We start from the raw sequence: 18,603 nt of genomic DNA, 5'->3' as shown, positions 1-18,603 counted from the left end.
TTTGATGGCATGTAGCAGTCATGGGAAATTAAATCATTCCATTGCATTAATTTTCTTATATACGATATATATGAAGGCAAAAGGTGTCATACATCTCTGCAACCATACTTTAAACTTATTCCTTACATAAGCATGGACTGGAAAAAAAAAGGAGAAATAAAGAAGAGTCAATGGAAAAATTAGGGTTTCAGTGTAATAAGCCTTATTGTAAGATTTGTCTTGTAAGGAAACTGAAACAATTCTGAGAATAAATTAATAAACAATTTTAAGAGCAGAAATCATATGAAAAGCAGTGCCTGGTTAGAAACCTTTCTGAATGCAGAGTATATTGGATAGTGGAAAGATAAATTAACTCCCATGAGAGTTAACTTTCGATTTCCATGAAATGCCTGAAAGTGGTCAAACAAATTACACCAATAAAAAAGTCACACCTTTGGTGGAATTTATATCAAAGATCACACAGTAATTAACAAATAAAAAATAATTCTCACTGCATAACTCTGAGACAAAACTGATAAAACCTACTTAATCTGTGGGTGGATTCACACTTCAGAACAAAGTAAACAAGAACAAAATAAAAGAACCTGGCTCTCATGGCTGTATTTCAGAGGAGTACGTACAGTGAATCCAAGTTACATTCTGCAAGTCTCTCATCTAGCTTCCCTCCAGAGAACAAGATTGAAAAAGTAATGATAGAATCTGTCTTTATAACAGTAGCTCCATGGTAATAGCAGCACTCCAGGACTGGGAAAGCTATGTTCAATTCCTCCCTGCAGGAATTTAGTCTCTTTTTCCTTCTTACATCTGAAGATACTTGAAATTTTTAGTGCGAAATGACAAAGCTTCAACAGGGCACCAGGAAAGCGCTCCTACCCTCCTCAGTTTATAATCAGAAAGTAACCTATCCATTATGTTACAAATAAGATTAGGGTAGAAGTATTTTCTACTCAATCATTTTAATTGTGGATGCCCCATCCCTGGATGTGTTCAAGGACAGGTTGGATGGGGCTCTACACAACCTGATCTAGTGGAAGGTATCCCTGCCCGTGGCAGGACGGTTGGAAATATTGACAATATCAATATTGACAGGCAGACTCGTCTCATTAATACGTGGCTTCAAGACTGGTGCAACGGGCAGAACTTTGGGTTTGTTGATCATGGGAAGGTCTAAGCAACACCGGGCCTGCTGGCACCAAATGGCATATACCTCTATCAGAGGGGTAAAAGGATTTTTGCCCAGGAGTTAGCGGGGCTGATAGATAGGGCTTTAAACTAGATTTGAAGGGGGAAAGGGATAAAACCAGCCCTGGTGGTGATAAGCTAAGGGATGGCGCACAAGAATCAGAGGGACTGTGTGCTAGTGAAGTCCTTTAGTCTGCTCCACGAGGTGCTGTGTACAACGAGGCGCATTTGAAGTGCTTCTACACAAATGCACGCAGTATGAGGAATAAAATGGATGAGCTAGAAGTCTTGGCCCAGTCACACAGCTACAACATCATCGGCATAAGCAAAACCTGGTGGGATGAGTCCAGTGGCTGGTGTGTTGCAATAGATGGTTACAGGCTCTTCAGGAGGGACAGGCAGGGTAGGCGAGGCAGTGGGGTGGGGCTGTATGTGAAGCATGGGCTGAACTGTGTGGAACTTGAAGCTGGCGATGGCAAAGTTGAGAGCCTCTGGGTAAGGATTAAGGGACGAACAAATAAAGGGGATGTCACTGTGGGACACTATTACAGACCACCCGGCCAGGATGACAACGCCGATGAATTATTCTTTGAGGAACTAAAAGATACCACAAGACGCTCTTGTCCTAATGGGGGATTTCAACTTGCCAGACGTCAACTGGGATTACCACACAGCCGACACAAGCAGGTCCAGGAGGTTCATAAAGCACCTCGATGATAACTTCTTGGTGCAGGTGCTAAGGGCGCCAACTAGGAAAGGTATCCTCCTAGATTGTTGCTGGAGAACAGAGAGGGTCTTGTGGGAGACGTGGCAATTGGCAGCCATCTCGGTCATAGTGACCATGAAGTGGTTGAGTTTAGAATTTTTGATGACAGAAGAAAAGCTGTCACCAAAACTTCAGCCCTGGATATGGGGAAAGCAGACTTCAGGCTGCTCAGGGAACTAGTCAGCAAGGTCCCCTGGGAAACTGTCTTTGAAGGTGTTGGCGTCCATCAGTGCCAGTCAGTCTTTAAGCACTGCCTCCTAAAAGCACAAGATCAGGCAATTCCAAAATATCGGAAGTCAGACAGGCAGGGCAGAAGGCCGGCCTGGCTGACCAGGGATCTTCTACTGGAGCTTAGGCGAAAAAAGCAAGTGTACGGCTGCTGGAAGGAGGGTCAGGTGACGAGGAAGGAATACAGGGATGCTGTTCGTGTTTGTAGGGAGAAAATTCGTGTGGCCAAAGCCCAACTAGAGTTGAGGCTGGCAATGTCTGTGGGAGACAATAAAAAAGTTTTTTTTTAAATATGTGAACAGAAAAAGGAGGAACAAAGAAAACATAGGTCCGCTACTTGATGGGGGAGGTCTCCTCACAGACAATGACATAGGCATAGCAGAGACGTTTAATGACTTCTTCGCCTCTGTCTTCAATGCTGATGATGGGCTTCGGGACCCAGGGTGCCCTGAGCTGGAGGACCATGACGGTGGGGATGACAAACTCCCAACCGACCCTGAACGTGTGCGGGATTTGCTGCTTCACCTGGATCCATACAAGTCCATGGGTCCGGATGGGATTCATCCCAGGGTGCTTAAAGAGCTGGCTGATGTCATCGCGGGACCTCTCTCAATTATTTTTCAACGATCTTGGGAATCTGGAGAGGTCCCAGTAGACTGGAAGCTGGCAAATGTTGTACCTGTTTTCAAGAAGGGCAACTACAGGCCTGTCAGTCTCAGGTCAGTGCCTGGTAAAATTATGGAGAAGATTATCCTGGGAGTTATTGAAGCACACCTAGGGGACAATGCAGTCATTGGTCCCAGCCAACATGGGTTCATGAGGGGTAGGTCCTGCCTAACAAATTTGACTTCCTTTTATGATAAGATCACCCATCTAGTCGATCAAGGGAAACCAGCTGACGTGATCTTTTCGGACTTCAGCAAAGCTTTTGACACGGTTTCCCATAGGATCCTACTGGACAAAATGTCCAGCATACAGCTAAACAAAAAACATCATACGGTAGGTGAGCAATTGGCTGACGGGCAGGGCTCAAAGGGTTGTGGTAAATGGGGCCACATCAGACTGGCAGACAGTCACCAGTGGGGTCCCTGAAGGCTCCATTTTAGGGCCAGTCCTCTTCAATGTTTTTATAAATGATTTGGATGTAGGACTAGAAGGTGTTTTGAGCAAATTTGCCGATGACACCAAACTTGGAGGAGTTGTAGACTTGGCTGAGGGTGGAAAGGTCTTCCAGAGAGATCTGGACAGACTGGAGAGCTGGGCGATCACCAACCACATGAAGTTTAACAAGATCAAGTGCCAGGTCCTGCACCTGGGAAGGGACGGGGCAACCCTGGCTATACGTACAGACTGGGCAACGAGACGCTGGAGAGCAGCCCCGCAGAGAGGGATCTGGGGGTTGTGGTTGACAGCAAGTTGAATATGAGCCAGCAGTGTGCCCTGGCAGCCAGGAGGGCCAACCGTATCCTGGGGTGCATCAAGCACGGCATCGCTAGTCGGTCGAGGGAAGTGATTGTCCCGCTCTACTCTGCGCTGGTGCGGCCTCACCTTGAGTACTGTGTGCAGTTCTGGGCACCACAGTACAAAAAGGAAGCGAAACTGTTGGAGAGTGTCCAGAGAAGGGCTACAAAGATGGTGAAGGGCCTAGAGGGGAAGATGTATGAGGAGCAGATGAGGTCACTTGGCCTGTTCAGCCTGGAAGAGGAGGCTGAGGGGAGACCTCATCGCAGTCTACAGCTTCCTCAAGAGGGAGAGTGAAGGGGCAGGCGCCGATCTATTCTCTTTAGTGGCAAGCGATAGAACCCGTGGGAATGGGGTCAAGCTGCGACAGGGGAGGTTCAGGCTGGAGATCAGGAAGAGGTTCTTCACTGAGAGGGTTGTCGCGCACTGGAACAGACTCCCCAGTCTGAATTGAATATGGTCTGAACTTTTTGTAGACCAGTGTGGTGCCAGGAATTGAACTCGATGATCCTTATGGGTCCCTTCCAACTCGGGATATTCTATGATTCTATGAAATATAAGATTTTTAAGGTCTTTTCCAACCCAAGCTATTCTGTGATTCTGTAGTTTCACAGGAAGAAACAAACAAGTAATTAATTGGACCCCAGGAAAGGAATAAAGCTGAATGGATTTATATGCCCTAGGATGTCCAGTTAAAAATTAGTATTTGGTGTTCCAGTGCTTGATCTTGTTTTTTTTATCTCATCCAAAGATCAACTGATACAAAATTTAGGTTTATGCTGTCTATTAGCAAGGTCTTGCAGAAAGATAGAGATTACACTTGAGCTATTTCAGGAAAAAGGGGAGATTATAGTTGGGCCACTCACTTTTTACGGTTTGATTTAATCACCAAACTCTCACATGAATATCAAGAAAACACCACATTGTTTTGGGAAAAAAAGGTAATAACTATGTTTCAGAGAGTTTAGGATTGTAATCCTGATGCATGATAACATGTCCTAGAGTTTGAGAAGATTTGGAAAAGGACGAGATCAGGAATATATATCTGTATTCCATGCTTCTTGCAAGCTAGTTCTCAACTGAGCATGTTGGATGCTTTTCTTGTGATTATGGTCTAAATGTACTGTGCAGGGATACCAGTGTGAGAAACACTCTGTAGCCAATAACTTAGGCTCAGGCGAGGATCTCAGTGAAGTAGTAATTTATTCGCGATTGCAATGGCGGGCGCCCCACAAGCAGGAGAGCGCACCCACTAGTTCCAAAACACAGTTTATATACTTTTTGATGACAGGACCCTCCCCTGTTTCCCCACTGGAGTGGGTAATCCAGGTTCACAATCTACCTGATGCTTCACAGACAATGCCTGGCCTTCAGTTTCCGGCCTGTTTTTGAGATGGTAATGTTTTCTCCCCTTATCTGGCTTGACTTAACATAATGATTTTGACCTGATTGCTCTAAGGAGTCTGGTTGTCTGCATTTTAGGAGGTCACCTGCTGAGCTTTCTTATCACTGTAAGCATATCTCAATACCACATTCCTTCCTTCTATACAATGTAACACTGCAAAAACAACATTTCTATTCCCACAATTCCCCCCTTTTCTCTTTTTATAATTTGTTGATTTTTGCAAAATTTTTCTCTAAGATGTAAGTTGGTAGATGTCTTCCTCTTCTTCACTTTCTTTGCTTTCCATTTCCTCTAATATCATCATCTTATCTGAGTAGGGTGGTGGATCCATGGTCATTTGTTTCAAAAGTGCAGTTTCAATTAACCGCTGGACAAGTCCCCTTACACAGGGGATAATGCAACAACCAATGGCTGTCAAAACTCCTGCTACTACAATCAAGGATGTAAATATGGACACTACCATCCCTTTCCATTTACCAAACCAAGATTCCAACCATCCTGTGATGGAAGTGTCTGCTCCTGAGTTTTCTGCCAATTCATTGGCAAGGGTGGTAAGCCCTTGCAATGCTCTAGTTACTGTGCCATCCGGGGCAGTATTGTTAGGGATAAAAGTACAACAACGGTTGCCCAGCATCACGCACACACCACCTTTCTCCGCAAGAATCATATCTAATGCTATTCTGTTTTCCCAAGCCATTTTGCTGGTGGCATCTAGTTGTTCAGCGATTCCTCTTATCGCATCTCTTGTATAGTTTATGAATCTCTGCTGATTATAATAGATATAATTAATCCAATCCACATTTTTATTAATTGTTACCCACCAGAACAGTGACTCAAACCCTGCAGCAATTTGATTCCTGGCTTTATGTTCATCGGGAACTCCTCTAGGCACCCCAATAGAATCTATGTACGCTCTATCATCAAATGATACTCCTAAGCTTCTTTTACTTCTTCTGGGTATTTGTGATGTTTCTCTTTCAAATGCCAGGGTGAAGGGTATAGCTAATTGAACAAGTGCACAAGTGCCTCCCCAGTTAGATGGCAGGATGGACCGTAAGATCTTCCCTCCACAGTACCACCAGAGATCTGCCCTGGGGATCTCAAGTCTTCAATAGTTTCCCATCAAGTCCTCGGTAGCATTCAAGGTCCTCGTGCACAAGGCAAATTCTCCCAGATGCTGGGTAGCACTCACACCCTGCCGTGAGAGGCAAGCTGTATGGTTACCTATAGCTGTGGAGAATACAGGGGGAGCCCTGATATTGCTATCATGCAAGGAAGGGAATAGCAAAGAGAGAGACTTACAGGCCTCATTTCCCCAGGCAGTCTTTTCTTGGTACAATGCAATCATACATCGCATTCCCTGGGAATCCTTGGTCCACCCCAATGGGCAGGGCACTGTCTGGGCAATCGGTCATCCCGAGGCACAAGCATAGCAATTGCTATGGTTGAGACTCTGGACAGTATATTTGACCCATTCTATCCAGGCATTCACATCCCCATACCCTGTTTCAATCTCAAATGTTTGAACTGCCGCATTTCAAAGAGGGCCTCCTGTTTTCTCTCCTGTTTTCTCCTTGAGTTTCTCCCTTTCTCTGATGGCAATAGAGGATTGTTTCCATACAGCTATTCTCAATCTGGCTGTTGGGTCTCTCCCAGTTATTTGTTCTCTCTGCTCAGTTGTCGTTGGGCATTTAAATCTCCACAAGCTAACACCTCACAAGCATCAAACATGATAAATTTTGGTACATAACCCTCTGTCACATTCACCCATATTTCTATGGTATATCCCATCTTACTATTATCTGGTCATGCCTTTTCCAAGTTGCCAATTGACCAAGGCTTTCTCTGAGGCCTACAATCACTAGAAACAAAATTAATAATTGATTTTTCCCTGTCATTATTTTTAACCCTTAGGTTTCCAAAAAATTATCAATACAAAGAATAAGACATACACTACTACTATAACAAACCCCCCTTGGGAACACTTCAATTCACTATAGGTCTGTCCTTTCTCTCAATCACAAGTCACACTTATTAGTTACCTGTGAAAATAAAAGGTTAGTTTACAATTGCAAGCTCTTATCCCGCTCAGAGTCCACTATGAGATTTTTCTCTTCAATTTCAGCTTCCAACAAGTCTTCTGTAGGAACAGCTTCCCAGGTACTAGGGTCGACGGATGCCTTCACTCGAGTATAGTGAGTCCAACCTTTTTCCGCAGTTCCTATGGCTGTTTCAGTGGTTAGTAGTACTTGGAAGTGTCCTTCCCATTCAGGCCGGAGTTGATCCTTTCCAGGTCTGAATCAGGACCCAATTTCCCACGGGTCCTGAGAGATGACAAAGAAGAGGACAACCCCAGAATATAGCTCTTAAGAAAACTTTCTTGTTTGTTGTGGTATCTCATCCCTTCTGCCCAGATAGGGTAATCCGAACAGCATCTCATATGGTGAAATTCCTATATCGTTTCTTGGTGCTGTTTGAACCTGTAGGAGTGCTAAAGGTAAGCATTTTACCCAAGGAAGTTGGGTTTCTAACACTAACTTAGTTAATTGCTTCTTTAATGTCTGGTTCATTCGCTTTACATTCCCAGAAGAGGAGGGGTGCCAGGGGGTGTGAAAATCCCACTCAGTCTCTAAGGCCTGCATTAACCCTTGTGTTAGCGTAGCAACCACATAACCACCAAGTGATTATATGAAGGTGCTTTATTCAGCGCTGGAAGCCGGGGCAGGTGCCCAAATCTGGCTTCGAGTCCCGTCACTTCCCAGCCATTATTTATACATACAACATTGCGTAAGGTATACATATTCATTACAGGTTGCAACATCAGCCTCGCATTTCATTCTAATTAGCTCCCCTCCCCTTTGCACATGCGTGGCGCACTCTGGTGGTCATCCAGGTGGTCGTCCAGATGAAGTAAGGAGTCTTCCTCTCCGCTAAACTTTTCACCTTTCTTACTCGACGCATGCTCCCTCCGCTCCTTGGTTCTGCTTCAACTCATTTCATCATTTCCAGGCCCTTATCCAAGGTCAGGTTGTACCTGTTCCCTCCCAGGGTTCCCCTTCAACGATTCTTTTGATTGTTCAATGTACTCCCTAAGTTTCCAGTGTACATAGATTAATCGATAATGTAAGTACATTTGGCAATGCTTAATTATACTATATGTCCCATCACCTAAGAGACATTAGTAAAACATCCATTCGATTCTCCCCAACACTAACATTTCCCCCCTTTGAAAATACTTCACTCATACCAAGAGCAAGTATTTTCATTACTATTAGGTTGAATCAGGTTAGTAGAGGTTAGTGAGTATAACTTGATATAGAGATTAGTAAGTATAATCTTAACGCATCTTCGTTAGTCTACTATCTTATTGATTCCTCTATGCCTGCTTGTTAACGCTAGTACTATAGGATGGGGGTGGAGTAAGTGGGATAGGGTGTTCTGGGTGATTCCCAGTAACCTACTAACCTCCTTAACCACATTGGCAATGAAATGTGGTCCCCTGTCTGAAGAAATACCCAATGGTACACCAAATCTAGGGATTATTTCCTGTAGTAACCATTTTACCATTTCCTTTGCTTGGTTGGTGCGACAGGGAAGGGGCTCCGGCCATCCTGAAAAAGTATCAACCCCTTGCTTTAGGCAGTTCCACGAAGTCTATTTGCCAGTAATCTCCAGGCTCTATTCCAGCTCTAGTTCTTCCCATCTCAGCATGTTTCCTTGCTACCGGATTATTCTTTAAGCAAAGCTCACATTTTGACATTACTGACTTTGCCATTGTTAACATGTGTACCGAGATGACACCTCGTTTCAAATAGGTCACCATTGCTCCTGCACCCCAGTGACATTCATTATGGTTTTTTTGTAAGATTTCTCGCATTACTATAGGAGGCACTATGAGTTGTCCTGTCGTAGTCACATACCATCCGTCAGGATTCTTCTGGGCCTTCATCAAATTTGCAAGTCTCTCATCTTCTGCTGAATACTTTGGGTCTTTAGGTAATTTAAAACAAGAGAGGCCTACCTTTGATGGAATTAGAGCCATTACTTTCCATACTTCACGCGCAACCTTCCGGGCCGTCAAATCTGCCAGTCTGTTACCTTCTGCAATCTCTGACACCCCTCCTTGATGGGCTTTACAATGCATTATGGCCACCTGTTGGGGTTTCTGTACAGCTATTATTAATTTCAATATTTCTTCCTGGTATTTTATATTAGTCCCTTGTGAGGATAGCATTCCCCTTTCTTTCCATAATGCCCCATGTACATGAACTACCCCAAATGCATATTTTGAATCTGTCCAAATATTCACGTTCTTACCCTCGCTTAGTTCCAGGGCTCGTGTCAGGGCGACTATTTCTGCTCGTTGGGCTGAAGTTCCCGGAGGTAGGGAATTTGCCTCAATCACTACCTTTGATGTAGTTACCGCGTATCCTGCGTAACGAGTCCCATTTTCCATAAAGCTGCTTCCATCCGTGAAAAGTTCCCAATCCGGTCTCCCCAGAGGCTGATCCCTTTAAGTCTGTTCTGCTGGCATAGGTATGTTCGATGATCTCCACGCAATCATGACTGAGGTCTCCTTCCTCCGTAGTTGTTCCTAGAAACACTGCTGGGTTCAATAAGTTAGTAGTTCTTAAGATTACATCATCTTGCTCAGTTAGTATAGCTTGATATTTCATCATTCGGCTGGGCGATAGCCAATGGCCCCCCTTTTGCTCCAATACTGTAGTCACCATATGTGGCACGAACACCTCAATTCGTTTCCCTAATGTGAGCTTCCTGGCTTCCTGTATTAAAAGGACTGTGGCTGCCACGGCCCTTAAACACGAGGGCCATCCAGCGCTTACCGCATCCAATTGCTTAGAAAAGTACCCCACAGGTCTTTTCCAGCTGCCAAGTCGCTGGGTCAGTACTCCTAATGCCAATCGTTGTCTCTCATGCACAAACAGCTGGAAGTCCTTTGATAAGTCCGGCAAGCCCAAGGCTGGCGCCTTTATCAGGGCTTCCTTTAATTTCTTAAAGGCCTCTTGTTGTGGCTTTCCCCAGGTAAATGTACAGGCCTTTTGGGTTTCATAGAGGGGCTTTGCTATGAGTCCATAGTCCATTACCCACAGTCTACACCACCCGGCCATACCTAGGAAAGCCCGTAGTTCATGCAAATTTCGCGGCTCACGGATTTCACAAACAGTTTGTATTCGGTTAACTCCCAATTTTCTTTGTCCTTGAGAAATTTCACATCCCAAATAAATTACTGTTGTGCACGCGATTTGTGCCTTTTGTTTAGAAACCTTGTACCCATTTAGTCCCAATTGATTCAAAATATCAATAGTTACCTGAATACATTCTGACTCTCCTTCGGTAGCTATTAATATATCGTCCACATATTGTAACAGCAGGTATCGATCCTTTGGTACCTGAATCTGTCCTTGGTTAATCCAATCTTCTATTTCTTTAGCTAGTTGACTGCCAAAGAGGGTCGGGCTATTCTTGAATCCTTGAGGCAACCTTGTCCAGGTTAGTTGCATCTTTCGTCCGTTCCGTGGATTTTCCCATTCAAAAGCAAAAAGTTTTCTACTATCCTTGTCAATGGGTATGCAGAAGAAGGCATCTTTTAAATCAATTACCGTAAACCACTTATATTTCTCTTTTACAGATGTTAACAATGTATAAGGATTAGCCACCACTGGGTGAATATCTTTTGTTATTTCGTTTATTGCCCTAAGGTCCTGCACTAGCCTGTATTCCCCATTAGGTTTCTTTACTGGGAAAATTGGGGTATTATATTCAGATTTGCATTCCTCCAGAATGTGGTAGCTAAGAAATTTATCTATAATCTTTACTATTCCTAGCCTAGCTTCTGGCTTCAATGGGTACTGTTTAATCCGTACCGGTCGGGCCCCTTCCTTAAGTTCAATTTTTACTGGCTGGGCTACTTTTGATTTTCCAGGCACGTCCGTTTCCCAAATTGCAGGCATTACTGCATTTTCTACCTCTTTTGGGATATGAGGAACAGCCTTCTCTTTAATCATTAATATTTGTCCCACTTTTGATTCCGGGATTCTCATAATCAATTCTCCATCTTCAAACATTATGGTAGCATTTAGTTTAGCTAGCAAATCCCGTCCCAAAAGCGGAATAGGGCATTCTGGTATGTATAAAAATTCATGCGTAATTTCTTTGCCTCCAAACCGTAAATCAAGGGGTTGTAAGAACGGCCGTATTTCCTCCTTCCCGGTGGCACCTTGTCCTGGTTCCAGTTAGGACAGAGTTAAGTAGCTCATAGTAGCTGGTAGGGTGCTATGTTTTGGATTAGGATGAGAAGAGCGCTGATAACATGCTGATGTTTTAATTGTTGCAGAGCAGTGTTTACACCAGGCCAAGGACTTTTCGGCTTCTTGCTCTGTCCTGCCAGCAAGCAGGCTGGGGGTGCAGCAGGAGCTGGGAGGGGACAGACCCAGGACAGCTGACCCAAACTGGCCAAAGGGGTATTCCATACCATGTGACGTCATGCTAAACAATATATAGGGGTGGCTGGCCGGGGTGGGGGGGGCCGGCTGCTCGGGAATAGGCTGGGCATCGGTCAGCGGGTGGTGAGCAATTGCATTGTGCATCACTTGTTTTCTTACACATTATTATTGTTAATACTATTACCATTATCACTATTATTATTATTATTGTTATTATTATTTTCCTGTCTTAATAAACTGTCTTTATCTCAACTCACAGGCTTCACTTTCCCGTTTCTCTCCCCCATCCCAGAGAGGGAGGGGGGAGGGTGAGCGAACGGCTGTGTGGTGTTTAGCTGCCAGCCGGGTTAAACCACAACAGTCTTTTTGGCGCCCAACGTGGGGCCCGAAGGGTTGAGATATCGACAAATCTGACCAGAGTGTGTTAAACTAAAATTGGTATAAGTATTGGACCTGCTTAATAGTTGCTAGTCACGATGTTGATTGCCTTAATCTCCAGTCTGCTGTACCTGTATTCCAAATTGAGTTTTATGGTGCGTTACTTTCTGTATGTGCTCCCTGTTGCACTGTTTATCCTTTCCGGGCCCTGGTTTAAGATTGTTATGGTACTGTGCGGTGTAGCAATGGCTTATGAAATGATGAAATATCTGGTCACGACTTTAACCTGGTATTTGTACTCAGCACTGACGTCGACTCTATACTTTGGAACCCATATCTCGGAAACTATTAGCAATTACACCTATTGCCTGTTTTCGTTAGGGAGCCAATCTGTGAAGGGGACAGGGGAAGACATGTTTCCCTACCTGTTCACTCTCCCTTTCTCCTTCACCACCACCCTCTTATCCCCCGAGTTAGTTACGGTGGTTCTCCGAGATGTTGAATATCCTTGGGATACTCAGACCAGCCTGCTCTTGTTGTTATGTCTCCTGAATGCGCTTCAGATTTTGTGGAGGGTGTCCTGGTTCCAGTTAGGACAGAGTTAAGTAGCTCATAGTAGCTGGTAGGGTGCTATGTTTTGGATTAGGATGAGAAGAGCGCTGATAACATGCTGATGTTTTAATTGTTGCAGAGCAGTGTTTACACCAGGCCAAGGACTTTTCGGCTTCTTGCTCTGTCCTGCCAGCGAGCAGGCTGGGGGTGCAGCAGGAGCTGGGAGGGGACAGACCCAGGACAGCTGACCCAAACTGGCCAAAGGGGTATTCCATACCATCTGACGTCATGCTAAACAATATATAGGGGTGGCTGGCCGGGGTGGGGGGCCGGGCTGCTCGGGAATAGGCTGGGCATCGGTCAGCGGGTGGTGAGCAATTGCATTGTGCATCACTTGTTTTCTTACACATTATTATTGTTAATACTATTACCATTATCACTATTATTAGTATTATTGTTATTATTATTTTCCTGTCTTAATAAACTGTCTTTATCTCAACTCACAGGCTTCACTTTCCCGTTTCTCTCCCCCATCCCAGAGAGGGAGGGGGGAGGGTGAGCGAACGGCTGTGTGGTGTTTAGCTGCCAGCCGGGTTAAACCACAACAGAGGGTTAAACAACTACTTAGGAATCTCATCCGGAGATCTGTCTTGAGGCGGGATAGTTGCGAGTGGCAGGGAGTGTGGGAGGATATGGGCAGGTTTCTAGAGCAGTGGTCACCTCCAGTGTTTTGGACATTCACCCCTGAACAACTGCAAAATCCTAAAAAGCTGGCAGAATGCTTGAAAAAAAGGTGTCATGACTCTGGCAGTTCCAAAGTGACACAAATCACTGTAGCGTGCTGGGGTCTGGCTTGTGCCTATCGAGCTGCAATTGATGCTACTAGCAACGTAGCTCCAGCTCCTGCAGCCGTTCCAGCTCCAGCTCCTGCAGCCGCTCCAGCTGCAGCTCCTGCGGCCGCTCCAGTTCCAGCTCCTGCAGCCGCTCCAGCTCCTGCAGCCGCTCCAGCTCCAGCTCCTGCAGCCGCTCCAGTTCCAGCTCCTGCAGCCGCTCCAGCTCCAGCTCCTGCAGCCGCTCCAGTTCCAGCTCCTGCAGCCGCTCCAGCTCCTGCAGCCGCTCCAGCTCCAGCTCCTGCAGCCGCTCCAGCTCCAGCCCCTGCAGCTGCTCCAGCTCCCACTCCTGTGGCTGGGTCAGAGAAACGAGCTGTAGCAGTGCAAGTTGACCCCGCAGAGGGTATTCCAACCCCTGTGGCAGACCCTGTGTCCGGGTCAGAGAAACGAGCTGTAGCAGTGCAAGTTGACCCCGCAGAGGGTATTCCAACCCCTGTGGCAGACCCTGTGTCTGGGTCAGAGAAACGAGCTGTAGCAGTGCAAGTTGCCCCTGTAGACAAGGTGAAAAAATGGTATAGAGGCTCAGGTCGTTTAAAACGCAGACAGTCTTCTGCTAAGTCTGGGCGTAGTGAAGACGAGGCTGGGCCATCAAAGGTGCAGGAGACTGAAGATGAGGATGAGGATGGCGAAAAATCAACAGTAATTACCCGGACTCTATACCAGCGTGAGCTACGAGATGTGCGAAAAGATTTTGGTCGCTGTATAGGCGAGCAGCTTGTCACCTGGCTGCTCCGGTGCTGGGACACGGGAGCCAATTATGTGGAATTGGAGGGCAAGGAAGCCAGGCGGCTGGGATCCCTTGCTAGGGACGCATGCATTGACAAAGCAATTGGAGATGGAGCACCATCTCGCAGCCTCTGGAGGCGTCTCCTGTCAGCTGTGAAGGAAAGGTATCTCTTCAAGGAAGAACTTGTATGTTTACCAAGCAAATGGACCACCATGGAGAAGGGAATTCAGTACCTGAGGGAATTGTCCGTACGGGAAGTAATTTATAAGGACCTAGACGATGCACAAACATCCGCAGATCCAGATGCAGTCCGGTGTACACTACCCATGTGGCGGAAGTTTGTACAGAGTGCCCCATCATCATATGCCAACTCATTGGCAATACTAGCCTGGAAAACGGAGGAGAATCCCACAGTGAATGAAGTGACTAAAATACTCCGGCAGTACGAAGGAAATCTCTCCTCTTCCCTAAAGGCCTGTGTCTCAGCTGTGGAGAAACTCTCTGAAGAGGTCCACCAACTTAAAGAGAATTTATCTTCCCCTCCACCTGAACGAACCAGTGTCCACCAGCTAAAAGAGAATGCTTTGGAGAAACTTTCTGAAAAGATCCACCAACTTGAAGAAAGATTATCTTCCCCTTCACCTGAACGAACCAGTGTCCACCAGCTAAAAGAGAATGCTTTGGAGAAACTTTCTGAAAAGATCCACCAACTTGAAGAAAGATTATCTTCCCCTTCACCTGAACGAACTAGTGTCCACCAGCTAAAAGAGAATACCTTGGAGAAACTTTCTGAAAAGATCCACCAACTTGAAGAGAGATTATTTTCCTCCCCACCTGTACAAACCAGTGTCTCAGCTATTAGGGGTAAACGTTCATCTATGCAAGGAAGACAATATGGTGGGCACACACACCGCGCCACCCTGTGGTTTTACCTACGTGACCATGGAGAGGACATGAGAAAATGGGATGGAAAATCTACTGCGACCCTAGAGGCACGGGTACGTGAATTGCAAAGGAAAACAATTGGGAAAAAGGAGTTCTCTGAAAGGTTTGCTGCTCCAACTTCCAGCAGGCAGTCCTTTAAACACAGAAATGAAGATTCTGACCAGGACTAGAGGGGCCCTGCCTCCAGCCAGGGGGAGGAAAGGGACAATCGAGTTTATTGGACTGTGTGGATTCGATGGCCTGGCACGTCAGACGCACAGAAGTATAAGGCTTTGGTAGACACCGGTGCACAATGTACTCTAATGCCATCAAGCTATAAAGGGCCAGAGCCCATCTGTATTTATGGTGTGACGGGGGGATCCCAGCAGTTAACTGTATTGGAGGCTGAAGTGAGTCTAACCGGTAATGAGTGGCAAAAGCACCGTATTGTGACTGGCCCAGATGCTCCGTGCATCCTTGGCATAGACTATCTTAGAAGAGGATATTTCAAGGACCCAAAAGGGTTCCGCTGGGCTTTTGGCATAGCTGCTTTGGAGACAGAGGACATTAAACAGTTGTCTACCTTGCCTGGTCTCTCAGAGGACCCTTCTGTTGTGGGGTTGCTGAGGGTTGAAGAACAGCAAGTGCCGATCGCTACCACAACTGTGCACCGGCGGCAATATCGCACCAACCGAGACTCCCTGAGTCCCATCCATAAGCTAATTCGTCAACTGGAGAGGCAAGGAGTGATCAGCAAGACTCATTCACCTTTTAATAGTCCCATATGGCCAGTGCGAAAGTCTAATGGTGAGTGGAGACTAACAGTGGACTATCGTGGCCTGAACGAAGTCACGCCACCACTGAGTGCTGCAGTGCCGGACATGCTAGAACTCCAGTATGAACTGGAATCAAAGGCAGCCAAGTGGTATGCCACAATTGATATCGCTAATGCATTTTTCTCCATCCCTCTAGCAGCACAGTGCAGGCCACAGTTTGCTTTCACTTGGAGGGGAGTCCAATATACTTGGAATCGGCTGCCCCAGGGGTGGAAACACAGCCCTACCATTTGCCATGGACTGATCCAGTCTGCGCTGGAGCAGGGGGAAGCTCCTGAACACCTGCAGTACATCGATGACATCATTGTGTGGGGTGACACTGCAGAAGAAGTTTTCGAGAAAGGGAAGAAAATAGTCCAAATCCTTCTGAAGGCTGGTTTTGCCATAAAACAGAATAAAGTTAAAGGACCTGCACGAGAGATCCAGTTTTTAGGAATAAAATGGCAAGATGGACGCCGTCAAATCCCAATGGATGTGATCAACAAAATAACAGCTATGTCTCCACCAACTAGCAAAAAAGAAACACAAACTTTCCTAGGTGTCGTGGGGTTTTGGAGAATGCATATTCCAAATTACAGTCTGATTGTAAACCCGCTCTACCAAGTAACCCGTAAGAAGAATGCTTTTGAATGGGGCCCTGAGCAACGACAAGCCTTTGAACAAATTAAGCAGGAAATAGTTCATGCAGTAGCCCTCGGGCCAGTCCGAACAGGACCAGATGTAAAGAATGTGCTCTACACCGCAGCCGGAGAGAATGGTCCCACCTGGAGCCTCTGGCAGAAAGAACCTGGGGAAACTCGAGGTCGACCCCTGGGGTTTTGGAGTCGGGGATACAGAGGATCTGAAGCCCGCTATACTCCAACTGAAAAGGAGATATTGGCAGCATATGAAGGAGTTCGATCTGCTTCGGAAGTGGTCGGTACTGAAGCGCAGCTCCTCCTGGCACCCCGACTGCCGGTACTAGGCTGGATGTTCAAAGGAAGGGTCCCCTCTACGCATCATGCAACTGATGCTACATGGAGCAAGTGGGTTGCACTGATTACTCAGCGGGCTCGAATAGGAAACCCCAGTCGCCCAGGAATCTTGGAGGTGATTATGGACTGGCCAGAAGGCAAATACTTTGGGATATCATCAGAGGAGGAGGTGGTTCGTGCTGAAGAAGCCCCCCTGTACAACAAGCTACCAGAAAATGAGAAGAAATATGCCTTGTTCACTGACGGGTCCTGTCGTATTGTGGGAAAGCATCGGAGATGGAAAGCTGCTGTATGGAGTCCTACACGACGAGTTGCAGAAGCTGCTGAGGGAGAAGGTGAATCGAGTCAGTTTGCAGAAGTAAAAGCCATTCAGCTGGCTTTAGATATTGCTGAACGAGAAAAGTGGCCAGTTCTCTATCTCTATACTGATTCATGGATGGTAGCAAATGCCCTGTGGGGGTGGTTACAGCAATGGAAGCAGAACAACTGGCAGCGCAGGGGCAAGCCCATCTGGGCTGCGGCATTGTGGCAAGATATTGCTGCCCGGGTAGAGAACCTGGTTGTAAAGGTACGCCATGTAGATGCTCATGTGCCCAAGAATCGGGCTACTGAAGAACACCAAAACAACCAGCAGGTGGATCAGGCTGCTAAGATTGAAGTGGCTCAGGTGGACCTGGACTGGCAACATAAAGGTGAATTATTTATAGCCCGATGGGCCCATGACACCTCAGGCCATCAAGGTAGAGATGCAACCTACAGATGGGCTCGTGATCGAGGGGTGGACCTGACCATGGACACTATAGCACAGGTTATTCATGACTGTGAAACATGTGCTGCAATCAAGCAAGCCAAACGGTCAAAACCTCTTTGGTATGGAGGACGATGGCTGAAATATAAATATGGAGAGGCCTGGCAGATTGATTACATCACACTCCCTCAAACCCGCAACGGCAAGCGCCACGTACTTACAATGGTGGAAGCAACCACCGGATGGCTGGAAACATATCCTGTGCCCCATGCCACCGCCCGGAACACTATCCTGGGCCTTGAAAAGCAAGTCCTATGGCGACATGGCACCCCAGAGAGAATTGAGTCAGACAACGGGACTCATTTCCGAAACAACCTTATAGACACTTGGGCCAAAGAACATGGTATTGAGTGGGTGTATCACATCCCCTATCATGCACCAGCCTCTGGAAAAGTTGAACGATACAATGGACTGTTGAAGACTACACTGAAAGCAATGGGTGCTGGGACATTCAAAAATTGGGATACACATTTGGCAAAGGCCACCTGGTTAGTCAATACCAGGGGATCTGCCAACCGAGCTGGACCTGCCCAATCAAACCTGTTACGCACTGTAGAAGGGGATAAAGTTCCTGTAGTGCACGTAAGAAACATGCTGGGTAAAACAGTCTGGGCTACTCCTGCCTCAGGAAAAGGCAAACCCATTCGTGGAATTGCTTTTGCTCAGGGACCTGGATGCACTTGGTGGGTAATGCAAAAGAATGGGGAGGTCCGGTGTGTACCTCAAGGGGATTTGATACTGGGTGAGAATAGCCCATGAGTTGAATTGTAGTATGTTAATTATTATATAATAATGTATGTCATCACTACCATGATTGCTATATATCATAGATGAAAATGGTGATTAATTAGAACGTATTGGACAGAGTGTAACCTGAGCATGACATAAATGGTATGGAATAAGGGGTGGATATCTGTCCTGGTTCCAGTTAGGACAGAGTTAAGTAGCTCATAGTAGCTGGTAGGGTGCTATGTTTTGGATTAGGATGAGAAGAGCGCTGATAACATG

General features: G+C 46.2%; 2 long non-coding RNA genes across 2 annotated transcripts in view; both read left to right on the top strand.

The window, feature by feature from the left end:
- LOC308184863 overlaps window positions 1-18,603 on the top strand; it is a 473,467-nt gene that overhangs the window by 221,477 nt on the left and 233,387 nt on the right. The window lies entirely within an intron of this gene.
- On the top strand, window positions 4,816-11,014 carry LOC308184847. The gene is made up of 2 exons (XR_013942947.1): window positions 4,816-8,327; window positions 8,398-11,014. It is a non-coding gene; the product is annotated as an uncharacterized lncRNA (long non-coding RNA).

Source organism: Anser brachyrhynchus (genome assembly GCF_964034855.1).
Source record: "Anser brachyrhynchus genome assembly, chromosome: W".
In the NCBI taxonomy this organism is placed as follows: Eukaryota; Metazoa; Chordata; class Aves; order Anseriformes; family Anatidae; genus Anser; species Anser brachyrhynchus.
The sequence above is the reverse complement of the archived record's forward strand: the minus strand, read 5'-3'. Positions and strand labels throughout refer to the sequence as shown.